We start from the raw sequence: 18619 nt of genomic DNA on the forward strand, positions 1-18619 counted from the left end.
CTAGACTGAACACACGAACATGTGACAACCCCTGCCTCATCCTTCTCTTGTTCCATTTCCAGGGGAAGAGCAGTCTCCTCTTGTTCCTTCAGGACAAACCCGTCTTGACACCTGCCTTCTGTCAGCGTAAATGAGGCCTGGGCAGGAGTCTGTGTCTCCTCAACAGGACATTAATCTGCTACTAGAGAGCTGACCAGGGAGACTAGTGGAACCAGAGTGCTGATATATGACGGGTTTTAGTCTAAGCACTGCTACTGCCGACACTGCAGCGAGGGAACACTTTATCCAGGTGATGGCAACGGAGCGGAATCGAATGGAAAAGGGTAAAAACAGGAGGGAGCAGGACAGAAATGACCTCTGTGATGCTTTAAAAACATGCTTTCTTTCAATCTGTTGAGTTCTTATAACGTGTAACTGAAAGATCTGAGTTTCATCACAGCAAAAAGCCAGTGTGTCTGACTGAAAGGCCCCCAGGCCACATCTTAAACTTGCACAATTTTAATACGAGTAAGTCACACAGGATATGCATCAAGGCTCGAACGCAAAAAAGTGTAAAAGTATACGTGATTAGCATGATTCAGACTCACAGCAGCCTCTGGTAGACCGGCTGTAACATGACATACTGGGAACATTAGGTGGAACATAAAAATATATTTCTCATAAAGCTTGAGAGGTTCCTGATGTGTTTCTTTAAGGCAACAAAGAAAATGGTTCTGCTGAACGTTCGTGACATGCTTTCCTGTAAAAGCCACGTTTTCGGTCAGGGTGGACGTGCGGCTCTTTGTGGCCGGAGAAAAATTACACTTTGGTGAAAGAAGGAGAGAAAATTGGACGGATAAAAAAAAGAATATAAACGGCAGAGTGATTTATGTGGCTGGCTCAAACCACACTATGAGAGGACGTCTTCCCATCATACCTTACATGGAAACATGCATGAGGGTAGAGTGAGGCTAAAAAGCATGATGCAATGCCCCCACACACTGAGCGACTGCTGAAAACATGACAGCTGTGTGCAAACCCTGACACAAGTTTGCCTTTTTTGCGCATTCACCAGAACCCAATCGGAAAACACAAAGAAAACCACTTTCACAGAGGACACATTTATTTAAATCTCTCCGAAATGCCATAAATCTTTATCTTTCTCGCCTTGTTTTAACACACAAGTCGGTAAATCATGCAGCAGAAGGCCAATTTTTTGAAGTGCGCCGCAAGGCTTTTCACGGGTATTACATGACAAGGTATTTTTCAAAATAAGGGGCTGCATTCCTGGAGAGAGATAGGAGGAGATTAAGGGGTGGGTGTGGTGGGGGGTGGGCGAGCGATGCCCTGACTGAGAGGGTCTATTACTCACAGTGGATGTCCAGTTCCCTTGACGGTGCTTTCAGCTCAGTCTTACTGAGGGAGAATATGAGGGATTCTGCAGGGAACGCATAGACAAGACCCAAGCTGCATATACGCACTAGTGAGAAATAGGTATGATAATAGAGAGCCTTTTCACGAGAGACAGTCAGGGGTATTTGTTTTAATCCTATGACTCTCTCTCTCTCTCTTTGTATTCATGCAGCCCTGACATGCTCTCAGTGAATTGATGCAGGACCAGGAGTTTTAATAGAGGATGTGCTGGGACTCCTCAGCCAGGTGTAGAAACTAAAAATATTTCTCTAAGCTGTAGATATTTGATAAATGGGCTTCAGAGGTAATGACATTGACTAAGAAACGATTACCTGCATGAGGCAGTCGACGTGCTTAGCTTACACTGTCTGTCACTGTTAGATCACCTTGAGGGTATTGTGTGGAATTTCCCTTTAAACTGTTAAATTGACATTCTATACTAATAAGTATCCGTGTGAATAGATCACTGACATATTACCACCTTACAAAGTTGATAGGGCGCACATTAATATTCATCTGGAATCATGTTTCAGGCCCCCTGGCAAATGCAACACTAGTATTCTCTCTCCTTTTACCTTTGTTTTGTTCTCATCAGTTCCTCTGCATAAATACAATAGTAATATGTTTTATTTAGAAGCGGCTTTCAAGACATCCAAGGCCACTGGGGACACGGTATATCTGGATCTTATGCCTCTAAATGCTAACTGTTAGGACTTGGACATTTAGCATTAAGTGTGTTTACATGGAACATTAAACCACAACAATTTACTTAAAGACTAAAAAAGGACTGTAAAGTTAAGAGGAACTAAACTGTCCCCTTATCTGCATCAGTGTGCTATTCCCCTGCCTTTAGTACATCACTACATTAAACCATCAACTGTTGATTAGCTGCACAGTGTGAAACATTTGCATCTTCTCTTATTCTTTATGCCCTATGTCTTGCATGCACGACATACGTCCAATAATCGATTGCCCTCTACAGTCAGCAGGAATCTATACTGTACTGTCTCACTGGCAAACATTTCAACACTACTTTTAGTGTGTTTCGTTGAGATTGAATTCAATATTGAACTTCAGGATGTTTACAGTGATGCTTCCCTCAAGTGAAAGCTGGTGCAAACAGAGGGAGCAAAGAGCACATGGAGGGTAATATTTACAGGAAGGAGCAGGATTGTAATAGAAAAAGCTGGAGCTCTCGGCAAAGGAGCTCTGCAGAAGTCAGCACAAAAATTCTGTGGAATATACGAGTAGTAATCCCAGTCCACCTATACTGGTTGACAGATATGATGCCAGGAATTAGAAATATGACACTCTTTCATCCAGGCGAAGATGAAATCCCAACAAACATCACACCCCTGTGGAAAATGTGACTTTTTTCTTTCATCTTTCACTGGTTTGCAGTATCAAATTCGAAGATATTAAAGCATTAGCATTGCTTTGGAATCAGCGGATGCACATTCCCTAAGTGACAGGCAGCTCACCTCTCCTTCCAAAAAATACATTCCACTCTCCTCATACCGCAAATCCTTTCAGGGCTCTGCCGGGCTAAAGTTCACAAGCTTTACCAGATCTCATTTTCGTGCATGGCTGTGCTGGCTGTTATTATTAGTGTGGCAGCCAGCCAGCTTGGACGGGTACACGTCTTCTGTCCCCCTCAATCCCCCTCGAGGTGAAAGGCCCAGGCCAAGGTCTTTAATCTGTGGGTATATACTAGGTAATATATGCCACTTTATACTCTGCACTGTGCTGCACGTGTGTTTGTACTGTGTTCATCGTGTCCGTCAGTCTCGAGTGACCACCGGAACAAACAGTAGAGATCTTCATACCTGCACTTTACGGGGCAGAGGAGCCATTTTCAGCCCTCAAGTGAGACTTGGAGAGTTATCCCATGTCTTCCTCTATTCTTTCTCTCTTTCTGTGGTTATGTGACTTTTGGATCCACTGCCAGACATTTCAGGAAACCTCAAGAGCTTCATGAGACATAACAAAGATCTCTCTCTTCTCCGTCTTTGTCTCTTTCAATGTAGATTACACTATGTTTCTCTGTCTGACGTCTGCAGGCCTGGAAGCTCAGCGGCACGTTCTCCCCGGGAGCTGAAAGTCATTTTCTTCAGTGGCCGATTGACTCGTATTATATCATTTTAAAAGCTGGTGTTTCTTACTTTTTAATGCCTGCGCTAATTCCGGACCACACACGTATGTAAACTATAGAAGACACAATCATTGTTGAATACCATTAGCATGATGTTGAATTTACTGCTAAATTAAGGATGAAATTCAGCTTTAGAGGATAATACATGTGCTGTATTTAAGCCCCCTAATTCCTAAATTTATTAGAATAACACATATCTCAGACAACCATGAAATTGTAAATAATTGAGCGGTGCTCTTAGGAGGCTTCTCTGGTTGCTCTGCTTTTTTTTAGCTGATGGCAAAACTGGAAATGAGATTTGATTCACAAAGCAGCGAAGCTAAATGGGAATAATTCCAAAACCATGGCCGACCCCCCCCAGACACTAATCTGTCCATGGGGGTTTCACCCATCTCCTCTCCCTCCAAATTGTCTCATCCACCTGCGTCAACCATGCTCTCCAACACACAGATGCATGTCTGAACGCCCTCATTCACACAGACAGGCACCTACAGACATACCTTTCCACCCCCTTCACCCACCACCCACCTTGTGTTTATGTTCAGAGCTTGAGTGACTGGTATTTCATTTCGGCCTGCCCGGAGCCCTCTTGCACAGTTTGGCTTGGCCAGTGTACCATTACTGGTCATTAAGTCTAACCTGAACTAATAGGGGCCCATTTTCCAAGGTGGTCTCCCAGGTGGCTGTCACGGGAGTGAGTGGCACTGCAGGGCTCAGGGTTTGACTTAGGCACACAGGGTTTCATGAAAAATCTGCTGGGACGCAAGCCAGGCTCCATCATACATTGGACACAGACTCTTTGATAACAAGAACCCATTGTTCTAGGGGGGTGTCCGGGTGTTTTGTTTCTCATTAAGGCAGGTTTAATGAGGCCAGCCAGAATATGTACCCCAGCCCATCCCTCTTATACAATCTGCCTTATTTTTACCATTCAACACCAGATCCAATGAATCATCGACAACCTTCCTAAAACTATTCAGTCTCCATGAAAAAAAAACATGTCTGGCCAAGAAACATGACGTAAGAATATACTGATATTCAACCTGGTAGCAAGGAGAGTAAGATGATACATTATTCAGGCCAACATCGACTTCTTATCGGTATTGGTAGATGTGTATATGTGGTAAATGCATTTATGATCCTCATCAACAATTCTCAGCGAAAATTTCTGTCCACCAAAATATAATTACCTGACCCTGGACAGGTCAGCAGTGTATCACAGAGCTGACATATAGAAGCAATTCACACTCATATTCAAACCTACAATCAATGTAGAGTTTCCAATTCACCAAACCCTAGTCTGCATGTCTTTGGACTGTGGGAGGAGGCCAGAGTACCCACAGAATACTGTAGACACAAGGAGAACATGCATCTCCACACAGAACCTGGATTCGAACCAAGAACCTCATTGGTGTGAGGTGACAGTACTAACCACTAAGTCACAAAACTGGTGCCGACGGAAAATACCCATCATCAGAGCTTCTTGAAACCCAAACTCAAGTTTATTAAACTGCTTGTTTTGTTTGTTTACAGTCAAAAACTAAAACATCAAATATTTGGCATTTTTGCATTAAACATGACTGAAACGGTTTATTGATTATGATGGTTGAGGATACATTTTCTATCAGTGCAGCTCTAATACAAATCATCACACACCTTCTATGGATTCCTTCAACTAATATACTGTAACATGCATATGTACATGATAATTGGAAGGTGGTTACAGTTGCCTTCCCTATATGCAATGCTACTCTGTCATTAAAGGTCACTAAATATAATCACATGACTTAAATCATTTTCAGTACAAAGCCTTATCACATACACAGACTGTCAGCATAAATACAATCCAATTCCAAGATATAAAACTACGCATGTTTTAGCTGTGCTCTCCTCCGTGTGACATGTGTCACCATTAATCAGAAGAGAAGGAGCCATTAGTCTAAATGTGGGGGTAATTAATCCACGCTCACACCCCATTAGACGTCATGCTCAATTTGTGCAGAGAGCTGTGTGCTGGGTAAATAAGCAGAGATGACGGGACCGGCAGTTATTATTCCCGAATACCTCGGCATCTCAGTTGTTACGATACTGTTGAGGTGCTAACGTGCATCTCCGAGAAAGCTTTCATCTAAACCTGTGAGTTCAAGTGGATATTACGAATTAAATTAAAAGTAGAACAACATGTGCTGCTGTTTCTATTAAAAAAACTTGTTTTCATGTGTCTTTTTACATAGGAAATTTGTGAACTTTGCACGCTGATCAGAGGATAATTGTTCACATGTGTATCTCGGTCATAAAAAAAATGTGACTGGACTTCAGCATTACAGCCAAACCATATAAGCCTCCAACAAGGTTAAACTGCAGTAGGGGCATACAGTATGAATCAGCCCTTAGTTTAATAAGTACCATTTGGCTGTCACCTCCGCGGCCGTAGAGCTGCTCTATTACAGTAAAGCCCCTCCAGTACAGAGCCGGGGTTATTCAATAAAACCCTGACTGAGTGTTTCTCCCAATCACCACTGGCAGATCTCTGATGAGGTAAAGAGCTCTCCTGTGCCAGCCCCCGTCCCTGCGGAGCACTGTCTGATTAAAATGGTTTTCTGAGACCATATTTTTGTTCTCCTTGTGCCCTTGCCAGACCTGAGTTTGAGTACAGAGAGAAAAATTGACAAATTACCTAATGCATACTGAATGAATCCACAAAAAACTGATTTAATCTATACATGTTTCCAGTAGGTAGATAGATGAGAGCATTGGATTTCTTGCTCTTTTTGAGAAATCGCTGGTATCCATGTCTCAAAGACACAGGAGGAGAATGCTGAAAGTGTGCCTTAACATACTCTACATTGTTTTACTGGTGTTGAGGGAAGAATGGCTTAGCATTAGCCATTCTGCTCTTCTGATCTTCAGCCTTAAGCTTAATCTTCAACCCCCCCACACACCACTTATCTTACTCGGCCATGACATGAAGTGGAAAGAAATGGCAACAGTGGAGTGGCGCACCAACTCCCCGCTTTTCTTACTCCCCCGTCTGCTCGGCTCGCTTCTAATACATTCCTGAGCCATCGTCGCAGGCTCATATGTACATGCATGAGTATGCTTCTGATTAGGAGGCACAAAGAGTACACTCTATAAATGCACTCTTAAACAATTACCACTGCTCCCGACTGCAGCCTTGACACAGACCTCAGACTGCGCTGCTGCCTCCCTTGCTTATTCAGGTGGGGAAGATGGATACAGACCATTTACGACAGTGTGCCTTGCTATAGGACACGTGCGGCGTTCCTGACTTTACATACCAGACTATAAAAGGGTTGAGAAACATTAGTATTTTCCTTATATCCACTTATTTGTGGTGGCCCTGACTTCCACATATTGTCCTTTTTTGGAATTCTTTTCTCCATTTCAGTGTAACTCCGCCCACACTAGGCAGGGATCCACATTCATCACCCTGACACTAGACAATTGATTAATGATTAGCTGACTGAAAGAAACAGTGTTTCACTCACTTTAATTGTCGACGAACCATTTAAAGCTGCTATAATCAATATTTTTACAGTTGCAATAGATAGCGGTGCCAGGCTCACAGTGACAAACTGTGTCAGCCACACAGAGAGATTTCGTGTAATTTTAGTGTCTTGTGGCTCATTGTTTTGCTTTCACGCCCTGCATCTTTACTGTTGTTTCACTCTCTGCTCAATACTCTGCTAAACCCGATGTCCGCTACCTGGCCAGCACCAAAAGACAGATTGACAAAGTTAGAAGCTAACTAGTAAACATAGTGCTGCATTAAAGAGCTACTGAGTCAGATATTTTCCTCAAGAGTATGTGGAAGTATAAATATTTGACTTACATCTGACAGGTGTCAGGAGATACTTCTCTAAATGAATGGTAATGTTGCTAACGTTTGCTCGATTTGCAGCTGGTTGCAAACACTTCACTGTTTGCAACCAGTACACTTCCACATAGACTGTATATAAAGACGGACGACATGGCTGCTCCCCAAAAGGTGAAGCCAAAGTATTTCAATTGCCCCCTGGTGGCTGGCTGAAGTACAGGGAAGAAATCCTGCCTACTGCAAGTTATTTTAAGGGACAGGGACCAAACTAAATACATTTTTCTTTAAGATTGGATATTCTTATGTGTGTTCAAGTGTTTTTTTCCGCTAAGTTTGTTTCAATTAGTTATTGAATGCTATAAAAATGGTGCGAAACATTATGATTGACGGCTGAGACTGACTCACGATTGGTCGAGTGCATGCATCGACAGCGGGTCCCCCTATCTCGGCTCTATCCTCCCACCACTATTGCACAGACTCTAGCTCCAAATAAGGAAGACGGCAGCATTTGTTTATCAGATATTTTAGCTTTATTTATGAATAGTGGAAGGAAGTGGAGACATGTCATCCATCTTTATATAAAGTCCATGGTCACTCAGACACGACAACTTAAAAGGGGATAACATATCAGTGTTTTGTTGAAAAAGTATTATTGTCCTCTACAGGGCAAAAACAGTTGATAACTTTCTGGTTGTCTCAGTTTTATAATATTATTAATCAAATAACTGTGTCTTTAACAATGCTGGTCACACAAAACAACCAATTAGAAGATGTAACCTTCAACTCTTGGAACTGAAAGATAATAATAATTAAGTGACTAATCCAGAAAATAATCAGCACATTTGATGTTAAATTATAATCATGAGTCACTGCTCTAATAAAATAATATTAATTAATATATTAATAAGTTGTGTATAATGAATTTTCATTTGATTTTGCACCAGGACTCTGGCTGGAATAAAAACCTACTTTGAAGCTTCTCCAAAGAAATAAACAGAAATCTGACTCATGTGAATACCCATGTAAGGACACAGTGATTGTTTTATGTGTATGAGGTAAGTCCTCACTTCCATCATTACCACATACGAGCCTGATCTCGCCCACGCCAAGTCTCACTCCCATGATGGCGGGCGTCCAACATGGACTCTCCGAGCTGGCCTTCACGTTCGCTGTACACACTACAATGCACACAGCAGCACCTCTCTAGCCTCAAGCATAAATCCAGCAGGCTTATAACTGACTTGCACGCTGCCCTGTTGCACCCCCGCCCCCATTCGATTCATAGAGCAGTTAACCTTGCGAACTGTGTAAACATATGACCTCAACGTTCATGTGCTTACACTCAGTGGTATTTTTCACACATGCCGCTGGGATTTACATCACCTTATTACCTCCACGTTCCCTTAATTCCCCATTACCCTAAAATATGGGACTTTTAAAAGGTGATATGACAGGCTCTTGATTAGCACTGTTTGTTTAGTTTTGGGGGTCGCTGTGGGAGGAAGGCGATAGGCTGAGAAGAGAAGGGGGGAGGAGGTGAAGAGAGGACAGAGGGGGGAGAATGGAAAGCTGGAAGAGGGAAGAAATAGGGTGAAGTGAGAACAAACGTTATAGTAATCATTTCTTTTTGGGAGAAAAGGGCTGAGGCAGACTAGATTGGTGTCAGAGAAAAAGGAGAGAGGCGAAGGGAAAGTTAATTCGGCTGTTACGCGAGAGACGAGTAAGGTGGTTTCTCTGCCACAGGGACAAACTGTGCACGTCTGAGGTCCCAGCGGGAGGACGCTGAAAGGAAAACACAAGGCCAATCAGCTAACAGAGGCATTTCCTGTGCTTGTTTTATCAGATGAGAAGAAGCCCAAAGGCTAAATGTCCCTCTCAAAGAGTGTAGTACACCTCTCAGAATAACCCGCTTTGGGGAATGAAGGGGAGAACATGCATCTTTGTGGGATGACATCAGGAGCAATGCTTCGGAGCACTGACCTCACTCTCGCACAATCAATCATCCACAAAAAACCCAAGAAATGCAGACCACGTGAGCAAGAGAGGAGGTTTTACCTTTTACGATAGAAAGCAAGGCTGCCTCGTGAATTAAATCATCACCCACTTAAAAAAAAAGATTTAGTTCAGGGAAAAGGAATACAATAGCGTTTTTTATAGCCATGAAACTTCTGGTGCAAGTTGGCATCTGGTAACTAGCAGATGGTGAACCAATATACCAATTACCAACACTGACATGCCATGCTGCCTATTAGGCAATCTGGCCTTGGGTGATAGCACTTTTGAGTCTGAAAATGCCACGAGCGAGAGGCTGATCTAACAAACCCTCTTCATCAGAGTGTGACTAAAGCCCAGTGGAATTCACACACAGGTCTTTCATGCCCCACATGACTGCTTCAGTCAGGAGAATCAAAGTTTGGGAAATAGTTTGGAAAGAAAGGAAGTGAAGATATGGGTCCTAGGAGGAAGGATCAATGTGAGATTCCTTTTGCATGTGCAGTGCATTCAATCTTCAAAATAGCCAAGACTTCATTTGGTGGTGAATCTATTATAGGCCAGGGAATAGGTCGACTAAAGGATGAGGGGAAAAAAAGGATTCTCAATCACCCAGGAGACAACCAGAGTGCAACGAACAAACGGCAGAACATCCAAGAGCCACGTGGATATTCCCATACAGAACTGTTCCATGTCATCTTGGCTTCATAATGAGTAACAACAAACAGAATATAAAGCTAAATTACACAGAGGAAATCTCATGGCATGAGAGGGTTTTTTTCAATGGCATATAACAGGAATTTTGAATCTATATCGCAAACATCTGCAAAACTCGTACTGCATATTTTCCAGGGCCTAAATAAACATCATCTAAGGTTTCCTGCCCTTGTGTGACTTCACAAGCAATTAAGCAGCACTACCAGCTTTTGTCTACCACTTGTTGACTGTCATTACTTGGTGAAAGAGTTAAGGATTCTTTTCCAACCCGGGATCAGCCCGCCCGTCCAAGCTCACCATATTATACAACTTAGTGTGCGGTTCTGGATGCAGCACATTCAAATTACATGCTATCGGATTCAAAGGCGAGGGGGGGAACAGCACAAGTACGATGTGGGGCTCGAGTCCAGGGCCAGAGTCCCATGAGCGCTAGCTGCACGTCAATCACACTCGCTTCAAATGAGCTGAACCCTGTCCTACTCCTGCTGTTGTCCAGAAGACACAAACCTAAAACCTAACCTTTCTTTTCCAAGGAAGCAGTGGACCCGACCCCAATGACAAGGACACCGTTGACGAAACAGAAAGCAATGATTTTGCTTGTGGTTCTCCAGGCATTGGGAGGCTGCATCTCTATCTCAAACCACATTCTTAGGACAAAAAAAGTCTGCATAAAATTAAGCCAAAGGGCAAAATGTCTAGAACACAGGAAACGTGCTTGACATAGTTTCACTGGTACTTTATGAGGAGAAACCAGAAAAAAAAGTTCTGGCACCTGCTGTGCAGAAACAATGTATGTTTGGACTGACGTGTCAGAGTGTGATCACTGGAAACTGAACCACATTTGAAAAACCTTAACACGGAACACAGTATAGGTAAACATCTATTTAAAAAAAAAAGAACAGAACGCTCCGATCATTTGTGTTAGAAAATTATCTTTGCCAGTTTTCCACTCCATTCAAATTCATTTTGCCACTTGGTTGGCTGCCTTCGCTCAGTGGTGGTAAGAAACTATTGCCTTGCAGGGAAACTCTGGATTCTTGCTTTGGAATTTGATACTGTGCTGGATTATGACTATCTAGGATCAAACTATAACAAAGCATCCACACATGATGCACGCATGTAAACACATAATTGTATATGGACAGAGTAATGAATGCTCCATGCTTTAGCAGATGTTGATTATGATAAGAGTAAGGCACAATAATAACCTGATCCAACATTTAAATTTGATCAAGTGTATGAGGAAAGGGAGGGAGGAAAAGAGGGAGCCAGCATACAGTAACTAGAAGCCTTCACCGCACTGTGCAGTCCAGAGCCAGACTCCGGAAATGCATGGCAGTGTTCCCTACATCCTGCCCGCCCGCCCAGCCCTAACCCTGGCCCTGGCTCTAGCCCTACACTGCCAAACCCCTGTTATCACTCTGTGCAATTACCTCCAGATTCCTCTGCACCCATATCATATCATGCCAATTATAAAATCCCCCTCTAAGTACACTACAAAGCACTACATGCATTTGACTGTAAAGCCTGCTGTTTTCTGTGTGTTTCAGCCCAGAAATAGCTGTGTGTGTGAATGTACAGTATTCATGTGGGCTGGCATGCAAAGATTGAAAAAAAAGTTATACATAAATCCTACAGCTGGGATTCCAAACCTGGGGTATTTGTGCGGCTGCCAAGAGTACTTGCAAAGGTGGAGTGGGTCAGCTATGATCTGATGAAAACTATATATCCACATACTAACTGAGTCAGCTGTAACAAATTAACATGTGTTGATTGATAGGGTGTGAAGACTGGTTAGCGAGTAAGCTGAGAAGATAGAAATGTGTAAATGTAATCAAGTTAAACCTGTTCTTATTGAAATTTAAGGCAGTTTATGTCCAGCCGATAACCTTAAATAGTACAAAGCTAAGTTGTGAACAGCCACAAGGAGAAAAATAGAAATCTGTTTTTTTTCAAGGATTAAGATATCTGTTAACTTGCAGCTAACATGCAGCAATGCAAGTAATGAATCCTTGAGAGATACTTCAACTTATCCTACAAGTTTCCACACTTTTGTCGATGACTTACAACAACACTGTCTGTACAAAAGCAGTGTTGGAAAAAATTTTTACAACCCTGAACTCCTACTGTAATACAGGAAGTGGTACTGTATATTGTTATGAGAGACAAGTACCAAAAGAGGACAGACTGGTTTGCTCAGGGTTGATCCTAGAGTGAGATAATGACCCAAAACACTAAGAGAACAGAACCAGACGGAGGTTTCACATGATTAAGAGCAGCTCAGTCTCCAGACGTAAACGTCATGGAGCTGGTTTGAGATGAACTGGATAGATGAAAGAAAAGAAAGTGTGGAAACTTGCAGTTTTGGGACAAACATTCTGAGCAGTATTGGATTACCACTGCAAAAAGAAATGCAAAAAAAAAAAAAGTCTAATTGTTCATTTTCTCTCTGCCTCTGTTTCAGAAACACTATTATGTCTATGCATTTCAATAAATGGAAAAAGTAGGTTTTCCAAACCCTTTGACACATACAGTAGTGTAATACCTACTTGAAATAGCCAAAAGTTATGATAAATGCTTAACAACTTAGAAGAAATGTATGTGGTTCAATTAGTTAGCTGAATATGATGAATAACTAATGGAAACACAATGCATAAATGTTAGAAATATATGGCTAGAAATTACTCATAGTTCATAGTAAAGAAATAGAAATGCACCTAAAAGTATAAGGTAGTGGGTGAAAGAAAACAATTTGTGAAGAAATGGATGAAAGAGCTAAAGGTAGTGGATTAATGCCTGAAATGTTCAGCTTCTGTTTCTCCAAATATTAGACCTACTGAACTTGAGTAAAACTGACCCAAGCTGACAGTTAAACTGTGGGAAGAAACTATTGTAGCAACATGTATATATACAGTTATACAACATCCAGTTTAAATGAACATATGCACATTTGTGGAATGAGACAATGTTGACGTTAATTAAAGGAAACTTAGGGCATTTGACAGGACTGTGGGGCACGTCAGACTAAAAACATTGGGAACCACTGTACTGGAGGATTGTTATGTGCTGCATTCCAGAGGCTATTCCAATCATCTGTCACCAGGTTGGGCCTGTGCCTTATAAGGAGTGGATGGCATTCTCCATGTGTTTTCCAAACACTGCACAACTTATCAGATACAGTTTCATGGACAATTACTATGCTGTCTCTAGCCCGAAAGCATTAACAAAACAAACCCTACAGATATACCCACTGCAGCTCCCTCCCTCCGCCCGCTCCCATTTTCCATGCTTCCATTTCACAGATACTAGTATGTAATAAAGCACAAGATCAAAAGACTTGCTGCCCAACGCATGTACAATGAGAGCAGTGGAGTCTCTTTAGCCTCGGGGGTGGTGGGATAGTAAGAAAGTGATACTTTGAAACGATGAGAGGTGGATTCACCCGTGGATGAGTGGGCCTAGCCTTCTGCAAGGCTGCCTGTGGCTTTGTCTGCAGGAGATGCTGGATGTCTTCACACCAAAGGACATTTGCCATGTGCAAACCTAAGGGTCACATTTGATCTTCGCGGAGCCATGCTTGCCATGAAACCAACTTTGAACACGTTCTACATGTCAGATTTCAGCTAGTTTATCCACATCCTGCTGTTATGGCTGCCTTTCTTTAGGGTTTGGGGGGGTGGGGTTGGGGGGGTGCAATTGACAAATGTGAATCGTAATTTGGCCTGAGAAAGTGCAGTGCCGATATTGGTGCGATTTGGACACTCTGTTCCAGTCACATGATTGGTTCGGCGCGGCGCTAATCTCATTATAATTGTCTGTTCATGTCATCTGTCAAAACATGGATGGAATGAGTTCTATCGACGTTGTATTATCCGTGTCTTAGATTTCTATCAAAGGAAAAGTTATTTCGTGATAATTATCTTTATCGTTTTATTGACCTTCAATATTAATAAAAAACTGAATGGTAAAAATCTTCACTGCAGGGAAACCGGATAGGATGATTACAAAGTTGTCTAACTACAATAGCAACGACAACATCCTGCGCACAAAGAAAAATAAAGTGTATTGTAGAACTGTTGGACAATGACCAGAAGTAAAGACCGTAGCTGTGGAGCATTAACACAGGCCAAGCAGACAGGCAGGTTTCGAACGGGCACTGCACGAGTCTTGTCCCTAAAAAGTAGTTCCAGGCTGAGGTTGGGCTCCCCCCCACCCCCCTCCTCCTCCTCGTCCCGTCATACTTTATCTCGATACGAATCTGAAGCGGTGAACACGGTACAGGGTTGGACCTCCGCTTTTGTCTTCGAGTCTCTAGCTTCAGATCAGCGTCACAGAAAAGTTTCACACACGAGTCGTAACTTTACTTCGACGCGAGTTCGCGAGTTCGCGGTAAACGAGGCGGTTGGCGCACAAAGAGGAGGGAGCGGAGGAGACGAACCGGGGGGAACAGTGGACGGACACAATGTGATGCTCCCCCGGCCCCTCCGCGTTGCTAAATACCGCGTGTAAAGCGACACGGGGTCGTGAACTCCGCTGGTGATACAGCGACAGAGGTCGGATGAGAGGTTGTGCGCTTACCTGTGGATCCTAACGGGACAGATTAGAGCTGTAGAGTCGAGTGAGAGCAGCGGAGAGGAGAAGGAGCCAGTCTGCAGTCAGTCCTCCACAAGCCCTCCGTGATAAAACCAGAGTCTAACCCCTCAACAAGCCCCTCCCTCCCAGTCAGAGCAGCTCCCACATCCCCTCTCCTCCTCAGCTCCAGTCTATGACACAGCTCGGCCTCACAGCATCCGAGTCCCAGACATTAGAAATCAAATGTGTCACCAGGCTGCACTCCTCTGCAGCCGCAGTGGCTTCAGGCAGAAAGTCCTTTTTTGGTGATCCTTCAGAAAACCAAAGGAAATGTTAAAGTTGGACAAAAAGCAGGGGGGGTTGTTCACAGGCAGAACATTAGAGCTGAGCGGTTTCATATTAACAGGCAACTTGATAAACGAGTGTGTGACCTCAACTATCCACCTTCATATTCAATACTATAATGTAATATTACTTCAAGTACATTTGGTGACAATGCTAAATCAATAACATGTAGCTTAAGTGTTTTTTACCCTCTTTTATATAGTATTAGAGTCCATAGACTGTATATGAAGATGGATGACCACTTCCTCCCATTATTTTTGGAAATTAAGCTAAAATATCAAGCGCATCCATCTTGCACAGTTGGAGTAGCAGCAGTCACCGGGGGTACCGTCAATACACACACACGTGCCATTCTCAGCTGTCAAACGTGACGTTTCACCCTGTTTATATTTTATTTATATTTTTTGTTTATTTAATTTCCACCAGTTTGCTTACAATCTCTAACCGACAAATTGATATGATGGTACGATATGATGAAAAGCTAAGCTAAGAAAAACATTGAAAACCCATATGTTCATCTATGTTTAATAAGTACATCCACCCTCCCCCGACACTATCCACTGCTAACCACCCTTCCACCCCCACCTCGTTTTAATTCCATGTCCTGTATTCTCCACCAGAGTTCCCCCCTCCCTTCCCAACCCTGCAACAAGGCAAATAGGTGCTTTTGAAATGTATAAGGCCTCATAAATATATTTCCATATCTCATTGAATTGTTTTGTTTTATTGTTACCCTCAGACAATGCTTTTTCTATGTTTAACAGACATTTCACCTGCTTTTAATAACAACAAATAACATTTAAAACCAAACTTACAAAGAACTGAACAATTGAACCAACATCAGTGTGATTCACTTCACTTTTGAGATGCAGTAATTTCATCCATCTTTTTGTACAGTCTGTTCTAGTCACAGAGCTCAGTGGCTTCTGATCTTGGAAATAAAACACATGTGGCGATACTGGAATATTCCAGGTCTTTTAACAACTCTTACTGCTGTAGTAAAGTTTAGCATGTTAGCATACTAACATTTGTTCATATTGCACAAAAAACAAAGAACATAGAGAGTTTGACCTCAGTGGTCCCATACATGCAAAGTCAGGGATCACCAAAGGGATTACAATTAATCCTGAAGGGGACATGAATTTGTGTAGAAAACTGGGGCTACCAAAAAGATCTGCATACTATCCAGTTTCTATTTGTTCGTTTACTCCAAATTTTAAAAACATAGGTCAAATGAACTGTGCCTCAGCCTATAGCAGCTGTATTATACTTCACTTTGTTAAATGTGCTCAGGGCCTTGCCAGGATTATAGAGAACTGAAGTCTAAGCCAATCAGAACCCTACTCTGATCCACATATAATTTTGCCCAGGAAACAAAAGAAATGCTCTTAACTAATTTATCCAGTTTCCCGAACATTATCCAGAAATGCTATTCCCCCACAGAACCCAAAACTAACTACATTTTGTGAAAAGCTATCAGACAAGTTAAAACTACAAACAACTGATAAATGATATTGTTAAAATTGAGTGTAAAAAAATAATATCAAACTCTTAATTGCCTTAGGGAATAACTGTACTATTTTATTGTTAAGGATTAATTAACTAATGTGAACTAAATTCATGAATGTATTGTAAAATAATTGAATTATCTTGGTGTTACTATTATTTTTACAGAAAATATACAGAGGACATGACCTCAGCATCCTCAATAAAAGCCACATATACCTGACTTCACTTTGAACAGCATTTCTTTGACATGACGATCCTGCATCAAGAACCAGTTTCTGTGTGTACTGCATGTACAGTATTTTAGGGAAGTAAAGACTAATAATAAAAGTGCGGTGTCATGTTTAATTTCCTCCTCCCAATGCAGCCCTGCTATTTGTGACCTTTTCTCTGTCAGCAGTTTTGCAAAGGATGCAGGGAGTTAGGAGGTGACGGACACAATAGCCACAGTGTTCTACTTTCTACTATGAAACAGCAGCATGTGGACACTGCCCCGCATTGTCTACTCCGTTTAAAACAATGATGCTCACAACAAAGAATTAACTTAAGAGCATTAGGCCACTGGTGCAGAAATGAGCACCATATGCACCAGTGGTCGTTTTGCACATGTTTTTTTAAAGATAAAATAAATGTGTGTGTGCATGTGCAAATTCAGTAGTGTGTGTGTGTGGCGTGCATGTGGCTGTGTGTATGCAACTAAAGGAGAGGGAGAATGAGCAGAGGGGGGGTTCAAGCGCCATCCAACTCAACAAATTTGAAAATTTATTTATCTACATTCCTTTTGAAAAGTGATGTATTTCAAGATAAACCTGTCATCATTCGATTTGCAGGTTTTTTTCCAGACCTAATCTCCCGATCCAGTTTGCACACAACATCTTGGCCCCAGAAACCCTCATTATCCTGATCCAAAATAACTTCATGGCAGAAATTTGATTGCCAGAATGATGCCATACCTGGGGCATGTTCATACTTAGCAAAATGCCTCATACGTGATGATCCGTTGCTATATTTGCATCATAAGCTCAGGTTTTTACCTCAGCCTCCTCAACCTACACAGCATTGGAGTTGAATTGAAAAGAGGAGCCTTACTACATCTGAAAGCCATATTAGCTCCAGCAGAAGTAGCTGCGAACATATGGACACTGGTTCGTGTTTATCTGGGCACAAACCAAAGAGGAAACATTATGGCTCTTGGCTGTTGTGCTTTCTGTAAGCTGTTCACAGCTGCTGTCAGAGAGGCACACATCTTTGGAGCCCAGAGCCACAGAGATTTGTATTGCCACCTGACATACATGCCTTCAGAATGTTACATCAGATGAAACACAGCCAATTATAAATGTTTTAACACCACATTGCTTTTAACAAACCTTTGACGTTTTCGCTATTACATCATATTTTTCTCTTCAATCAAATGAAAAGGAATATTTTTCCATCTTGAGTGAAACTGACATTATTGGAGAGGATTTGCCCTCAGTGAGTTGCATTCAGCTTTATAAAAGTTATATTGTCAATGATGAAAGTTGCATGTGGTATTCTGCAACTGCATTATAACAGCAGTTTCCATGACAACAATATAAAATTCGGGACATCATGGGGTCACTGCAGTTTTAAATCTAATCAGGATCTCTCGATTTAAGAATAAAGTTAAAGTTATTAATGTCACACACCAACTTGAAATGGATTATCACACTGCAGCCTCACTCAGACTGAGTATGTATGATGGATGATTGGTATCTGAGATGTCTCGGTGGTTCAGCCGGTCGATGTGCATACCAAATACCTGCAGCATCCTGGGTAAAATCCAGGACTTTTATCATTCTGATCCGTCCCCTGATCCTTTCTACGTCTCTCTGCTTTGTAACTGTCAAACACAAGAATGTCAACAAAGGACAGGCACCTGCAGCAGTAAACATCTGGATTATTTCCCTGGGGTATGGTTCTTGTTTGGCTTAATACTGACAAGTGACCTGTCACATTCCTTGGACTAACAATAAGATTATCATAAGGACGTCAAATTCTCTGTCACTACGCCTCCACTGTTCTGAGTATTTTTAACAGATGGAACACTACAGATAAATACAATACAATACAATATACTGAAAAAG

The 18619-nt window shown here is 42.1% G+C and overlaps 1 protein-coding gene across 5 annotated transcripts in view; it reads right to left on the reverse strand.

Moving 5' to 3' along the window:
* The window catches only part of cald1a (caldesmon 1a), a 53339-nt gene extending 38517 nt beyond the window's left edge, over positions 1 to 14822 (reverse strand). For all 5 annotated transcript variants that reach the window (XR_004694532.1, XM_035147102.1, XM_035147100.1 and 2 more), the window contains exon 1: positions 14670 to 14822. The gene's annotated coding sequence lies outside the window, so the exon portion shown is untranslated. The remainder of the gene's footprint in view (positions 1 to 14669) is intronic.
* Positions 14823 to 18619: the final 3797 nt, after the last annotated feature.

This window comes from Hippoglossus stenolepis, chromosome 22 (assembly GCF_022539355.2).
Source record: "Hippoglossus stenolepis isolate QCI-W04-F060 chromosome 22, HSTE1.2, whole genome shotgun sequence".
NCBI classification, from domain to species: Eukaryota; Metazoa; Chordata; class Actinopteri; order Pleuronectiformes; family Pleuronectidae; genus Hippoglossus; species Hippoglossus stenolepis.